Raw genomic sequence first — 15,107 nt, forward strand, 5'->3', positions numbered from 1 at the left:
TGACTAAGTCGCGAGATCCAGTCGCGAGATAACCGTATGGCCAGTTGTCCTGTTTTGTCCTGTAGTGCTCCAGCTAGCATGACTGTTCATCTTCCAGCATGCTTGGCACGTGTGCTGCTTCTGGCGGCTTGCAGCCGCGAGTCACCCGTGAGTCCCAGCCGCGAGTCTCTGTTTTCTTGCACACTCTTGAGCAAACTTCACTCTATCTCACTCACTACCCTTACATCAAACCCACCTAAATACAGGGTTACTAAATGCTGAATTACAAGCAAATTTGGCACGGAATAAAGCCAATTAGATGGTTGAATAAATTCAACCTTACACATGTGAATATCATTCTCTTGAATCTCTTCCTGCTTAGTGTGGCAGTGAACAGTACAACTGAAATGTAAGACTGACTGTACCTCTTGATGAAAATTGCAAATAATGCAGTTCTAGGCTTCTAAATAATAGGAATAAATAAATGAAGGCAGTTGGTCGGAGTTAGAGACAATCAGAAATCAGTTGAAGTACAATAAATACAAAGGAGGTTCAAATAGGAAACAATCAGACTTACATTGGATTCAATGTTATCACTTATCAGGGACAATATAAAAAAAGTATCAATATGACAGACAAGAAATATGCCGTAATTGTCCCTATGAGAACCATAGTGAGAATACTAGAAGCTTCTGCAAGACTAATAAAGATAAAACAAGAATCATGAGAGCCCTTATGTGATCCACCATTATCGGCCTTCTTCAATGGTACATGTTAATTCATTCAAACTTTCTGGTTTAGTAGTAGAAGAAGTTGCGCTAGAAAGGGATCTTCTTACAACATAGGCTGGTTGTTTAGGAGTTGGGAGAGTTGCAGTTTCACTACCAAGCATGAAAACTACATTCGACATTGTCAGACGATCACTTGGGTCCACTTGTACACATAAAAGCCCAATGTTAACACACCTCAAAAATTCGTCAGCATTACAAGTTTCATGTATTGTTTGGTCCATTAAATCTAAAGCCTTGCCTTCTTTCCACAATTTCCATGCCTGAGACAATTTGAAAATTGAATTGGCAATAAGTAGAGTGCAAGAAAAATTAAAAATAACTATATGTACTTGATGCAACATACGTTTTCTTTGGTTTACTAATACAACATACTTACATAACCTAAAAGACTCAAACCATGTTCTGACTGGTGAAATCCTGTGTTCCTTTTTCCACTGATAACCTCAAGTACAACTACTCCAAAGCTGAAGGCAACAGACTTGATTGAGAAAAACCCATCCAATGCGTATTCTGGAGACATTTAGCCGTTGCACAACAAAAATTGTTTAAATTTTCAGTGAATTAGGGAGCATAGATGGGAGAATTGAAAAATGTAATTCAAAGTCCAAACAATGAGCTTTCATAATCAATCATTTGCATCAAACTTACTAAGTTCCAACTACTCTGGTTGTGGTTGCCTCAGTTTGTTTGCCTCCAAATATCCTTGCCAAGCCAAAGTCCAAAATTTTGGGGCTCATCTCCTCATCCAATAGAACATTGCTTGTTTTCAAATCTCTATGAATAATCCTCAACTGAGAATCTTGGTGAAGATAGAGCAGCCCTCGAGCGATTCCCAAAATGATGTCAAAGCGTATCTTCCAGTTCAGTAACATGCATAGAGTCCGATCTTGCATGCCATTTTCCATTTCAGGACATATTTTAGTAACCATTCAAATCTAAATTACTGGTAAGTAAAAAGATAATATAATTTCAGGTTTGGAGTCTAACCAAATAAAAATGAGTCTAAACTCTTGTTTGGCATGTATTCATAGAGTAACATTTTTTCATCTCCTTCTATGCAATAACCCAAAAGTCTAACAAGATTCCGATGCTGAAGTTTAGCAATTAAAACAACCTCATTCTTAAATTCCTCCAAGCCTTACCCTGAACCACTCGAGAGCCTCTTTATAGCAATTTCTTGTCCGCCTGGAAATGTACCCTGAGAGGAAACTCCCACAACCATAAGCACTATCCATCATTAATTAGAAACTAGTAAACAAAATGCTATATTGATTGAGTACTAAAAAGGTTAATAACTTGTAAACAGGCCCAAAGCCCCCTTGTCCAAGCTTTTTTGTATCTGAGAAGTAATCTGTAGCAGCTAGTATGCTTTTCAAATTGAAAAATGGTACATCTATGCCTTTTTTCTCATCTTCTCTAAATTGGTCTGAATCTATCAAGTCTTTGACTCTTCGTTCACTGTCATACAGTCGAAATGCTGCGTTTCCTTGATTTCTTTCCCTGTTAACTAATTCTAAAAGATTAATCTTAACTTCAGTCTCTTGCTAGCTAATTTTATGGAAGAAACCAAAATATTGTCATTTTGAAACAAGGATATATGGTTGTTTTTGCACCAGTTACCTTGTCCGTTGGCCACTTCTCTTCTTCTTAAATAATATAAGTAACAGCATGCAATAACCATCAAAGTTGCAACAATCACTGGGATAATTGCACGTAATAGGTTCTTTTTTTTTTTTGAGACACTGCAAGCTCGTTGTGCACAACTTCAAAAATGAAAGAAAACAATATGTAAGATGAATACTATTGGGCCATTGTCAAGATAAAATGGTTGGGTTTCCCACCTGCATTCAATCTAGGTCTGCGATAATAAATATTAAAAATATTCATTTCAGGAAAAGGAATAAGTGAGTGCCTAGAACAAACTATCTAGGCATCCTAGTGGCAGACGGGTTTCAAATTTAAGAGGGGTTTCTTATGATTTCATAATTATCATTGACAATATCGTTCTGAGTATTTATACTCTTGGCAGCATTACAAAATTTATCGTTCATTAACAAAGCAAAATTAAATGTACAGGGCACACTGTTATCATATTGTGCATTAATATAGGATTCTAACCTGGAGTGCAACTGAAATTTGAGGGATCCCATTGGAACTCTGTGTCGCAAATGCACCTTTTTGTTCCACCTTTCTTTGTATGGCAAGTTGAATGTGGCCAATCATCGCAGTCTTTCACTGAATTACAGATTGGAGATAATGGAGGCTTCCACCGGATTTCTAATTCACCTAACATTCCATCTTTAGATGAAAGATATGATTTGGTCACATTAAATGGCAAGTGATTGAGCTCCAGAAGCTTTCTCACTACATCAATAGCTGTATAATTATTCACTCTAATTGTAAATGTTTGTTCTTCAGGTTGAATGATTGTGACTGGATATGTACCACCGGCCAACCCAAAGCTAACTTGGCCAGTGGTATCGTTGCAATTGAAATGTGAGTACATAGGATCACCACAATCTGGTCTGATGCTTAGTGGATAGGGAATTATTGTAGTGCCACAAGGCTCACAATCTCTTTTTGTCAGTTCTGCAAAAGAAATGCAAATATCAACGGGCAATGTAATCATATGCAGTCCTCTAAAATTCCACTGCTTTTATTAGTAACTTTTGTTATTGAAAACACATTAAATATCAATCAGAACAAAACCATTTGTCACCTTCCTTTTTAGAACTAATATTGTTATCATTTGAACCTAAGACCTACCCCAGACTCAACTCCTCGTCTTTCAAAACAGAGCCAAAGCCCAAGGATATTGTGATTTTTTTTTTTTGATAAGAAGGGATATTTTAAGTTGGTACTATTGATTATGCAAGTCCTGGTCTCATAATAACCTAAATATATGGTGCATTTTGTGCTCAAGCTGGATAATTTTAAGTTAATGCAATTATTAAGAATGGCTAGATAAAACAACGATGTGAGCTCTTTCTTGAATTTCCTACTGTATTTTTTTAGACCCTTTAAAACACAATTGGATTAACCTAGTTAATTAGTCAAGTTATTACTTAATCCAAATTCCAAATTTAGGTTATCACAATCAAACAATTATACTCCCTCCGTCCCACTTTATTTGTCCTCTATTACATTTAAGGATGTCCCAAAATAATGTCCTGTTTCTAAAAATAAAAGTCATTAATTTACTAATGTTCCTATTATAGCCCTATTAATTTACTAATTCAATTTTTTGATAAATTTATTTAAGGGTAGTTTTAGAAACTTATACATTTTTAAAAGGTAGATAAAATAATAAATGATGTTCCTTTAAAAAATTTGACTTTTCAAACAGGACAAACAAAATGGGATAGAGGAAGTATCATGTTAGTCCAAATTCCAGATCTAGGTTATCACAATCAAACAATCAAACAATCATATCATGCATAGCAGCAGAAATATAAATAATACAATGATATGATGATCCAGGAAACCAAACCGGTAAAAACCTGGGGAGGATTTAACCTAACTATCCTCAAGGTAAACCTAAATCCACTATGAAAGAATCAAAATTTTACAATAGGACTTAGACCACTAACATCCTATTGCTACCCACTAGTAGAAACTTACTGACACGACCACGTGTAAGCTCTGAGACCACAGACTCCTTCTTTCTTGGATTCTTCAGCAAGTACAAGCACACCCGCTTGTGTTTCTTTAAGCTTCTATGGCAGCAACTGAATGATCATCAAGTTCTTGAACAAATCTCCTCTTGATAACCCTAAACTTGTGTAAAGGAAAACTCCTCACAGATCTCACAAAAGATTTACACAAACCGCAATATGAGCAACCTCTAAAACGTGGCTAGGGTTTGCCTTATATACCTAGGGCAAAAACCTAAAACCCTAAACATTTTAATGAACTAGGGCTGAGTTGGAATTCTGCAGAAAAACGCATTCTACCCGAATTTCGATTGATCGAGCCTAAACTTCGATCAATCAAACTAGGCCGAAATGCACTATCAATTCTGCATCAGCTTGAATCCAACTTTACATAAAAGACACAACTTTGAGCAAGTCTAAACAAGAGTAAACAGCCTGTTTTGGTTATGGTTTGCCAACAATACACATTAGAGTTCTAAATACATTAGTTCCTAAGTCTTTAGAACCTAACAAACTCCCCCTTTGGCAATCCGTGACAAAACACAACTAAAAGCTCAAAGTTTACAAAGAAAAGCCCTTTACAAAAAAAATGCTCATTATAACAAATCCAATCCTAACTACTATCCATTAGTTGCAAGTGTAGACAGCAGCTCAATTGAATCAACTTGTATATTTACTGAAATACTAAACAAAACGCATAAACGTATGTGTGGAAAATACAAGTAAATAAAATAAATTCTTGATTTCACTCAACACAAAATAAAGACATATATCAATGAATAACTCATAAATATAAATCAATAAGCAGTGAAACAAGAAACATATAAAACAAAAATGTATCTCCCCCTAACATGAATAGCCCAACAAAAATATATCAAGAGCTAAAAAGGTAAATAGAAAGTGAAGCACCTAGATACAATCTAATCTCCACAAGCTCCAACAAACAAAAACTCTTCCCCTGAAAACAAAAAACCTCTACAAGTATCTCAAAACCCTAAATGTACTCCCCCTTTTTGTGACGGAATGCCAAAGGGCAACCAAAATCCATCATCAAAAGGAGATGGTGGTGAGGATCGTTGAAACTATGCCAACTCTTCTCGCAAGGCATGGATCTCATCGAGCACGTCCACCAAAATCTGTCCATGAGCCACTTGAATGGTCAAGACATGATCCAACATACGTCAAATGTCTGAATCATCCGAAGTAGTTGGTGGAGGAACATCAACATCAGCAGCAGCAGCAGCACCAGACGCCTCAGCTGTATCAGCACCTATAGAAGAGGGAGGAGCGGGTACAACACCAGAAGACTCACCTCTAGGATGCATACAACCAACTCTCAAGTGAGCAGCCCTCTGCCTAAGGAAGGTGGCACCTATAAAAGCTATAACATGAATGAGTTCACCAGCAGGGAAATCAACTAAACCGAGAAACAACAAAATCCTATGAATGAAAATAGGATGGATAAGAGCATGAGCGACAGCAGAACTCCTATGAACTTCATTTAAAGAACGAAGAAACAAATGAGGAAAATTAATAGACGCACTAGAAACAAAGGCGTACAAAAAACACATCGCTCAAGAGGGATGGTGTGGAGATGAGAAATAGACCACAAAGAATGACACGCTATCCTAAAGAAAAGAGAGGTAGTCTCAATAAACTCAGCAGACGTGATCCGAGGATCTGAACCCCACTAGATAGAAGACCCAGTGATGTATGACATAACGCCATTAAGGGGTGGAGACTCCTCATAAGGATAGACAGGCTCCCTAACGACCAGAACCCCAAGAGCTTCAGCCACTATCCTAGGGGTAATGGTGAACTCAACACCTCGTATCTAATTCCTAACAAGGGTGTTGGAATCATAGATGTGACAAGAGAGATTCAAGAAGAACTCTCTAATCAGGGCGGTCGGGGGTGGATGATCTATCTCTAACAAAGACAACCAGCATCTACTCTCAAAGTTTGCCCTAATGGCAGGATCAACCTCATCTAACACAACAGAACGCTCATCCCAAATCTTTCTCTTACAGTTCAGTTTCTCATAAACCTCTCTGCTTTTGTCATTCCTAAACAACTCACTTCTAGAGGGAGACTCAGAGGAAGTGGAGGGTGTCCTATGAGCTCTAGTCTTCCTAGGCATGGTGCCAAGATAAGGACAAAGACACAAAGCAGAATATAAAAAAAAAAAAAAAAACCAAGGGCAGACAGTAAGTTAGCACCAAAAAAAAAAAAAAATCTATATGATGCATGAATAGTTAAATGTCATGATGCATGCTCTTAGGCAGTGAAATTAAGTTCAAATTCACAAAATTGGCTTGAGCATAGAGTTTCTAACAAAAATCCCAAAAATTTTAGAGAACCACTTGTTCAAATTGAAAAAATTGATCAATTGATCATCACACACAATAGAATACAATTTATAATGATCAAATACATCAAACCAACAAGCCAATTTTATCAGTTTGGACCTAATGAACAAAATCCCCAATTCGGATACATACAAGCCCTAGAAATTTCAATTTCTCAAAATTCATCAAATTGATCAAATTAAACCATCAAGATCAAGTTTGTAACATTCTAGAACAAAAACCCATTGATCAATTTCAGAAAAAAAAAAAGGCTTGAATCATCAAAAACCCCAAATTTGAATAGTGCCAAAAATCCCAATGAAATTCATGAAAACATGAAAATAAATGCAAAAGGAAGGGTATAATGGACTTACCGGCTTAGAGAGAGGAAAAACTTGCAAAAAGAATGGATGAAAACGACAAAAAATTGAGATTGAGCCTTGACCAAGTCGTATGGAGAGAGAAAAGTTAAAAAACTTTTTGAAAAAATGTTTGACTGAACTAAAAATCAGTTTTTAAAAACTTCTCATATGATTTTTGATTGATCGAAATCTTAGATTCGATCGATCGAAACAAATAGAGGCTCATCTAAATTTTTTGAACCAATTTTGATTGATTGAAAAACAAACTCGATTAATTGAAACAGACAGAGACTCACAAATTTTTTGAGAAAAACACAGTTTAAAAAAAAAAAAAAAATTACATTTTAGGAACACCTCAATGCATTGAAATTGATGAACAAAATGCATGAGTATGTGATGAAATGTTTTTCAAAACTAAAAGTTTTAAACCCAGTTTTCCCAAAATTAAGATTTTCAAATATTCTCCATAAATTCTCAAGTATCAAATCTGTTTTGCATAAAAACTCAAAGTATTTGCAAACTTGGTTGGTCAGACCAAAGACACACACAATAACATGTACAATGTTTAGCAAAGAGTAACTTGTGTAGTGTATGCAACTAGTAAAAACTTGAGATATATGTGAGGTGATATGTGAATAGCAATTAAACACAAAGTCTACAAAATTCATCACATAGAATTTGAAAGAGACTATCACCTAAAGAGTTACATCATATAACTCCCACATCTCCTAGATCATAAGCTTGCAATCATGTAAGTTTCTTGATTTAGCCTCATATTGTACACACAAATTTTAATTGTTCAGAAACTTATTAAAATAGCTGGGATAATGTACAAAAATTTTAGCATTTATTTGATTTAACAATAAGTCCAATAATGTACATACCAATTTTAGCAATTAAACCGAGGCTACACCTTATGATCTTTTTATGCATGTGCTACACTTTCTCGGGCACAAAATCTTACGATATGCACTAAGGTGTTCATGATTGGCTAGTGAATAGTGGTGAGATGGTTATTTATGCCTTTCTCAAAAAGTTCAAGTTCGACAGTCAAAGACATGTGACTTTAAGATCAAGACAAAGTGGTCAAAACCATAAACATCTTTCCCACACAACATGCACTACAAAGTTTCAACTAGTAAAGTGCAATAAATAAGCTCATTAAAGCTAAACAAAGTACAAAAGGCATGTTATGTGAAAATAAATTGACCAGCATTGTTTTCAAAACCAAGAAAATAGTGCAAAACACAATTTGCTTTTATTTTATTTTATTTTATTTTATTTTATTTTATTTTATATATATATATATTTGAAAAAAATAGACAAAAACAACTTAGAATGAAATGCATGAATGTTATGCAATGCAAATCCTAGAAACAAAGAAAACAAAAAACAAAAAAAACAATGGTCACAAAGAATATAACAATGAAACACAAGGACCATGTCAAAAGGACTCAATTAGATTGAGCATTTTGCATCAAAAACTTTTTAGATGCACCATGAGTATTAGAGTTCTTATTCACATGGGAATGATTTCCAACTCTAGGATTGGAATAAAGGTTTAGAGCCTTTACCAATTGACCAATGAGTACCATAGGACCTTGTGCTTGAGGCACAGGTACTTTGGTTTGTTTGCTCTCTTAACAGCTTGCAGCTTGCAACTTGTAACAGTTTGGACGAATGTGTCCAGACTTTTCAAAAAAATGACAAACCCATGTAGTAATATTTCTAAGTCCACCTTCTTTGTTTGTTTCTGAATAGTGTCTGGTTTCTATGAATTTGGATCACCCACTTGTATATATTTGGGCAAAATTTGCCAAACAGTGAAAATTCTGAAAAATTTTAGCCGGACAGCACGCGTTGAAACTTATTTAGTTAGTTAGACTGTTTTTGAAAATCGAGTTTGGCAAACTTGACTTTGGGCTGGAATACATACACAATAGTGGCGTTTTTCAAAAACGCCACTATAGGTAACCTATAGTGGCGTTTTCTATAAACGCTGCTATATCCACTAAAAAAACGCCACTATAGTGTTCGTTTTTCAGCCCAAAATTGAGTTTGCCAAACTCGACTTTCAAAAACAGTCTAACTTACTAAATAACTTTGAACACATGCCACGCGTCTAATTTTTTCCCACAAATAGTCTGTTTGGCAATTTTTTCCTATATATTTGCCGCAAATGCATGCTCCTACATAAATATTCCATTTGATCACACTCGATCAAAAGCGATCTGTTGCATTGTAGTATATTCTATTATTCTATTGACCTCGTTTCCAGAAGCATCTAGTTAATTACTATTATTTTATTGACTTTGTTTACAGAAGCATCTAGTTAATTACTTAAGCCTAGTAAACAGAATTAGTAGAAGAAAAATGCTAGGATTACAACCATTTGAACAATTTTTGCCACAACTCGACACATGGCAAGCTGTGAATGGTGAAGAAAAAATAGTGGATCCATTTGAGTTCACATCTTCTCTTCTCACAACTCATCACGTGACAAGTTGTGGCAAAAATCATTTAAATTGTTTTAGTCCTAGTATTGTTGCTAGTTGAAGCCATAAAAATGGAAATGTTTGCATTGAGTAATGCTTGTCAACCCACAAATTAATGTAGGATAACTATTCAAGAGAAATGTCTCTCATGGTGGTTGGCAATTATTGAAAAGACTTAAGGGAAAAGAATTTGTTAACCGAAAAAAAAAGAGCAAAAATTTTAGAGTCATGCATGCTAAATACCATAATATCATTAATAATATATATTTTTTATACTAGAGATACAACAAATTTTGAATATATATACAACAAATAATGTAGAAGTCAGTACACCTTTAGATTTTTTTTTTTTAAAAAAAATCTAATTTAAATCTTGAAATGAATAAAATGGACTAAATTTGAACTAGAGTTGATTATTTTTCTAGTGGTATAGCCTACTCTCTTTTATTAGGAGAAAACACTATTCAGATCCACCCCTCCATTATTGTAACCAACGAATAAAAAATTTTTTAAAAAAAAAGAGAGGAAAAATTCAATTTATACCATAGAGTTTAAGAGTAGTCCAACTTTGAAAAAATTATTAAAAAAAAAACATTTGTAAGGATATTATTTCGTAAAGTATGCAAATTGTTTGTTCTTTATTTATTTATTTTTAATTATAGAAAAAATTATTTTGTTACTTCCTACTTAAAATTTGTTATTGTGACCTATGCAATAAATTTATCGATTTCATGTTTTTATTTTTCAAATAAGATATGAAAAATCAATATGTTTGAACATTATATATTCTATTGTCCTCATTTCCAAAAGTAGAGTCACAAGCATAGTAAACAGAATTAGTCAAAGAAAAATACTAGGATGACAACAATTTACACAATTTTTGCCACAACTTGTCATGTGGTGAGTTGTGAAAAAAAAATTGTGGGTTCATGTGAGTCCACATCTTCACATCTCACAACTCACCATTTTGCGAGTTATGGCAAATTAAAAATTGTATAAATTGTGCTGGTCATAGTATTGTTGTTAGTTGAAGCCATCAAAATGGAAACTTTTGCATTGAATAATTCTTGTCAACACACAAATTAATGCAGAATATCTATTCAAGAGAAATGAAATTCTAGTGGTGGTTGGTAATTATTGAAACTAGTATGTAACTCATACTTACACATGGAAATGATGAATTGTAGTGGTGCTATTGATGTTAGCTTGGGTTATAAAAACATATAGGATATTAGTTTGACCATTTAGAGGTACTAAAATAGTTTTTTCTTGCAATTTTCATAATATTGGTTTCGTCAAGTTTCTTATTACACTACTATTATGTATATAATTTTGAAAATCATTATTAGATACTACATATATAATATCAATTTACAATCACTGTCCGTGAAATTCTACTAAATACAACACAAAATAAAAGAATAAATTGGTCCAATAGTATCTCCTAAATTGAATGGGGATAGGTGCATGGGATCGTTTAGCTCAATTACAATTTGTTATGTTCAAGATCCTAATATACAAAATATCCTAACACTTAACAGCCAATTAGTGACAATTATGAAGTAACAGTTGTATAAATAGGCATATAGACTTCATTGATTGATTTTGATTAGTGAATTGATTGCCCTAAGTGCTATTTTGAGAACCTTGAGTTCTTTGTAGAGGTGTTATCCACCTGTTCGTTGTTCTAAGCAACCCAAGCGATTTTCCTAAGTTCTGAACCACTAATACAGTCCCTACACAATTCCCTGCACCAGAAGCAAGGGGATTTTGGGTAGATACGGTAAAAAATTTAATAGAAAATATAAATACAAGAAGTTCTTTAAAATAGCAATAGTCCAACCGCAATTTAAGACATTTCAAATCCAAACATGGGAAAGGATTTATAGTTACCTGAATTATACAGCAATGGAATTAATTAAGGAAAAATATTTGCATTATCTCCTTGTAGATTGCAAGAGGAATTATAAAGAGAATAACGAGATTCAAGAGAACCGTAACCATGAATCATCGTCCTTCTAGACTATTCGTTAATTCATTATTTGATTCCGGTCTACTAGAAGAAGTTGAGCTGGATTGGTCTCTCCTTATGGAAAAGGCTGGTTGTTTGGGAGTTGGAAGGTTCACAGTTTCACCATCAAGCATCTTGATAATAATTGACATGGTGGGGCGATCACTTGGGTCATGTTGTACACATAAGAGACCAATATTTAGGCACTTCACAAACTGATCTGCAATGCAAGTATCTCGTAGGGTCTCATCCATTAAATCCAACATCTTGCCATCGGTCCACAATCTCCATGCCTATGACAGTAAACAAACATTGGTATGAAGTAAAAAAATTACCAAAGCATAGGTTACTAGAAAAATCAATACACCTCCAGAGGTAGTGTTGCAATCGAAACTGAAGTACATAGGATCACCACAATTTGAGCTAGTGCTAAGTGGATAAGTGATCATGTTTGTACCACAAGGCTCACAATTTTGTACAGTTGGTTCTGCAGAAATATCAAGTTTCAAATTGTGAATAAACTCAAACAAATAAAACTTGGTCTTATTTACATATAATGAAATTGCCTAGAATTGTAAATCCATCTGTCCACAAACCGACAGCCCATAGTCCCATGGGCCGTGGTTGATTGGGTTAGCATTTTATATTTTGTTCAGTAAAGATAATTGATATTTTCAATTATCGGCTCATCTTGAAAAAATAATTTGGTTATTATGTAGAACCATGCTCCTTGTCAAATTCATTATAAATAAATTGACTAAGTTGTTAGTAGTTACGCTCTGTTTGTTTCAACATAAACATTTTCTGAAAAATTGTTCATTTTTCAAAGAGCATTTTCTAGAAAACTGTATCATTTTTCAGTGTTTGGTAATGACCTTGAAAATAAGCTTGAGAATGTTTTCTGGTGTTTGGTATGCAAATTTTTATTTTTATTTTTTATATTTCTTGTGTAATTTAAAACATGTGTATTATGTAAACTAACTAATGTAATCAATATATATATATATATTAAAAAAAAATGAATTTGGTTTTCATACTAAAATTTTGACAATAGATACAATCAAAATTAGTTGTCAAATTTTCATGATCTCTATCACTCATCTTGCTCATATATATGGACAGTAACGTCCATATATACATACATACATACACACACACACACACACACACACACACACACACATATATATATATATATATATCTCAACCATTTGTATATATACATAAAATTGACATAGGAATACATCTTTAATAAGTACAAATAACAATAACTTTTAATTGTCTATTCTTTTTGCTGGTACACTAATTGTATGTCTTTAATATTACTCGAAATTATATATTTGTATAATGTATCTACATAATATATTATTACTGCATAGTATCTGCATAATATATCTACCAACAAATACAATTTCCCTGAATAATTATCATTTATTATATAACAATATTATTAATTTACTGTAAAGATTATCCTATGTAAAAGCAATTTAAAGCTGTATAGGCACTATGTTTAAAATTTTCGTCTTTTACTTCATTCATTCTTTCTTCTTCTTTTTTATTTTTTATATTTTATTAGCACTTTTATGTGCAAAAAAGAATTACCTGCAATCCATCAAACCAAAAATTTCTTAGAGAAAAAAATAAAATCAAGTTTGAAATTCAAAGTAAATAATTGGGATTTTGGTAGAGAAGAATGAAATAATTACCGCTGCAAATATGTTCTCCTTTGCAAGTTGGTAGAGAGGAATGAAATAATTACTGAGTAATGAGGGGAAAAAGAAAAAGCTAATTAGAGAACTGTGTTATAAAGGGGAAGAGAAACATGGAGAGAGAGAGAGAGAGAGAGAGAGAGAGAGAGGGAGAGATCTATGGAAGAGGGGAGACCAGAGTTAGTGACAGTGAGGGTGTGAGGAAAGAAAAAGAAAAGGGAAGAGAGAAAGAGTGAGAGAGTGTACCATGAGAGAGAGATTGTTTTCCAAAATTTTTTTTTAGAAAACAACCTATAGAAAACAAGCCTTATTTTTATTAAGATTTTCCATTGACTAAAGATAGTTTTCCATTGACCAGTTTTTTTTGTGTTACCAAACACTGGAAAATGTGAAAAACTATCTTTACAGAAAGTTTTCCAATGAAACAAACAGAGCGTTAGTACTATTATTGTGCCTCTTTAACATTTTGTATAGACTTGGGCTTGGACTATAAATAGCTGGAAGGTTTTCTAACCTTTCTACTTCATATTCAAGACGCTTTCTAAATTTCCTAAAGTACAATACTGCGTTAGTAGGTTCAAGCAAATTTATGTAATTAAAATCGACCAGTTAGTACAGTACCTATATCCGAAATCGCTACACGGATGGAGACGTTATAACCATGAACATACTCCTCTTGAAGATTAACCAACTCCTGCGTCCAAATCCAGCATGGCATTGAGAAGTTTTGATTATATCTATAGGAATTGCAGTCGCAGTTTTTAAGGCAGAACTCTTTGCATTCTGTTTCGTTTCCAACCTGATACCTTTGTTCTGGTTTTCCCCATATATTCATCATCGTTAAGTTTAAGAAGGTGTCGCCACAGGACATCGAATTTCTGGTGCACCCATCTGAAAAATCTCCAGAATACCACTACTGAGCAACATGGGGCATGAACCCTCGCAAACATTTGCATGGCAATTTATTATTGTTTAAATTACAGCAACCAAATTTTCCACAAAAATTGTAAACATAACAATTGTCACTCGGATCCGCAGCTGACAACGACGAAGTCCCGTTTGTGCTCTGTTCCCAATAATCTATTTTCCCACTAAAATTCATCACCAACCTTGCATTCCCAAAACCACGACGATTTTGACCTTCTGTCGTTGAGACGATAGAGTAATACGCACCATCCTGCAAGCTTTTCCAGTAAATCATCCCCTCTTTGTTGACGGTTTGTGTGTTAGGATTTCCTACTGTATCTAGCATAAAAGTGAAGTTCCCGGTTCCAGGGTCATCACGGTCTCTCCAAGAAGTCAACTTCGAGTTTACATCCATAGTCATGTTTGGGAGAAATGTATCAGTTGGATTTTTAAAGCTCTCCCATAGAGTTGTCTCATTATTGTATAGCGCCAGGTTTCCAGAATCCGTGAGATTCACAATCCTGTCTGTAGTTGTACACGGATCACACCAATGAACCTTCCCACTACTCATATCTAATACCGTGAGGTTGCCGTCTGTTGTAAATCCGAAAGCTCCAGTAGTAGTATTGATAAGCGGGCTATCACGATTGGCAACCCATACAACTATTTGCTTATGCGACGTGTACCATATTCCAACATATCTTTTGTCTCCAGAACTTCAAGTTGGACCAAAGAATCCTAATTCAAACTTTCTTCCAGGCGAAACCAGAGTTTCTTCATAGTCTCTAATCCACTCACCATACCTCAAAGAAACTCTATCAGCGCAACAAACATGGAAGGAACACAGAAGTAC

At 34.3% G+C, this 15,107-nt stretch overlaps 1 pseudogene; it reads right to left on the reverse strand.

Annotated features, from left to right (window-relative positions):
* Window positions 1-693: 693 nt before the first annotated feature.
* LOC115956783 lies at window positions 694-14,825 on the reverse strand (annotated as a pseudogene).
* Between the last annotated feature and the right edge of the window lie 282 nt (window positions 14,826-15,107).

This window comes from Quercus lobata, chromosome 8 (genome assembly GCF_001633185.2).
Source record: "Quercus lobata isolate SW786 chromosome 8, ValleyOak3.0 Primary Assembly, whole genome shotgun sequence".
NCBI lineage: Eukaryota > Viridiplantae > Streptophyta > Magnoliopsida > Fagales > Fagaceae > Quercus > Quercus lobata.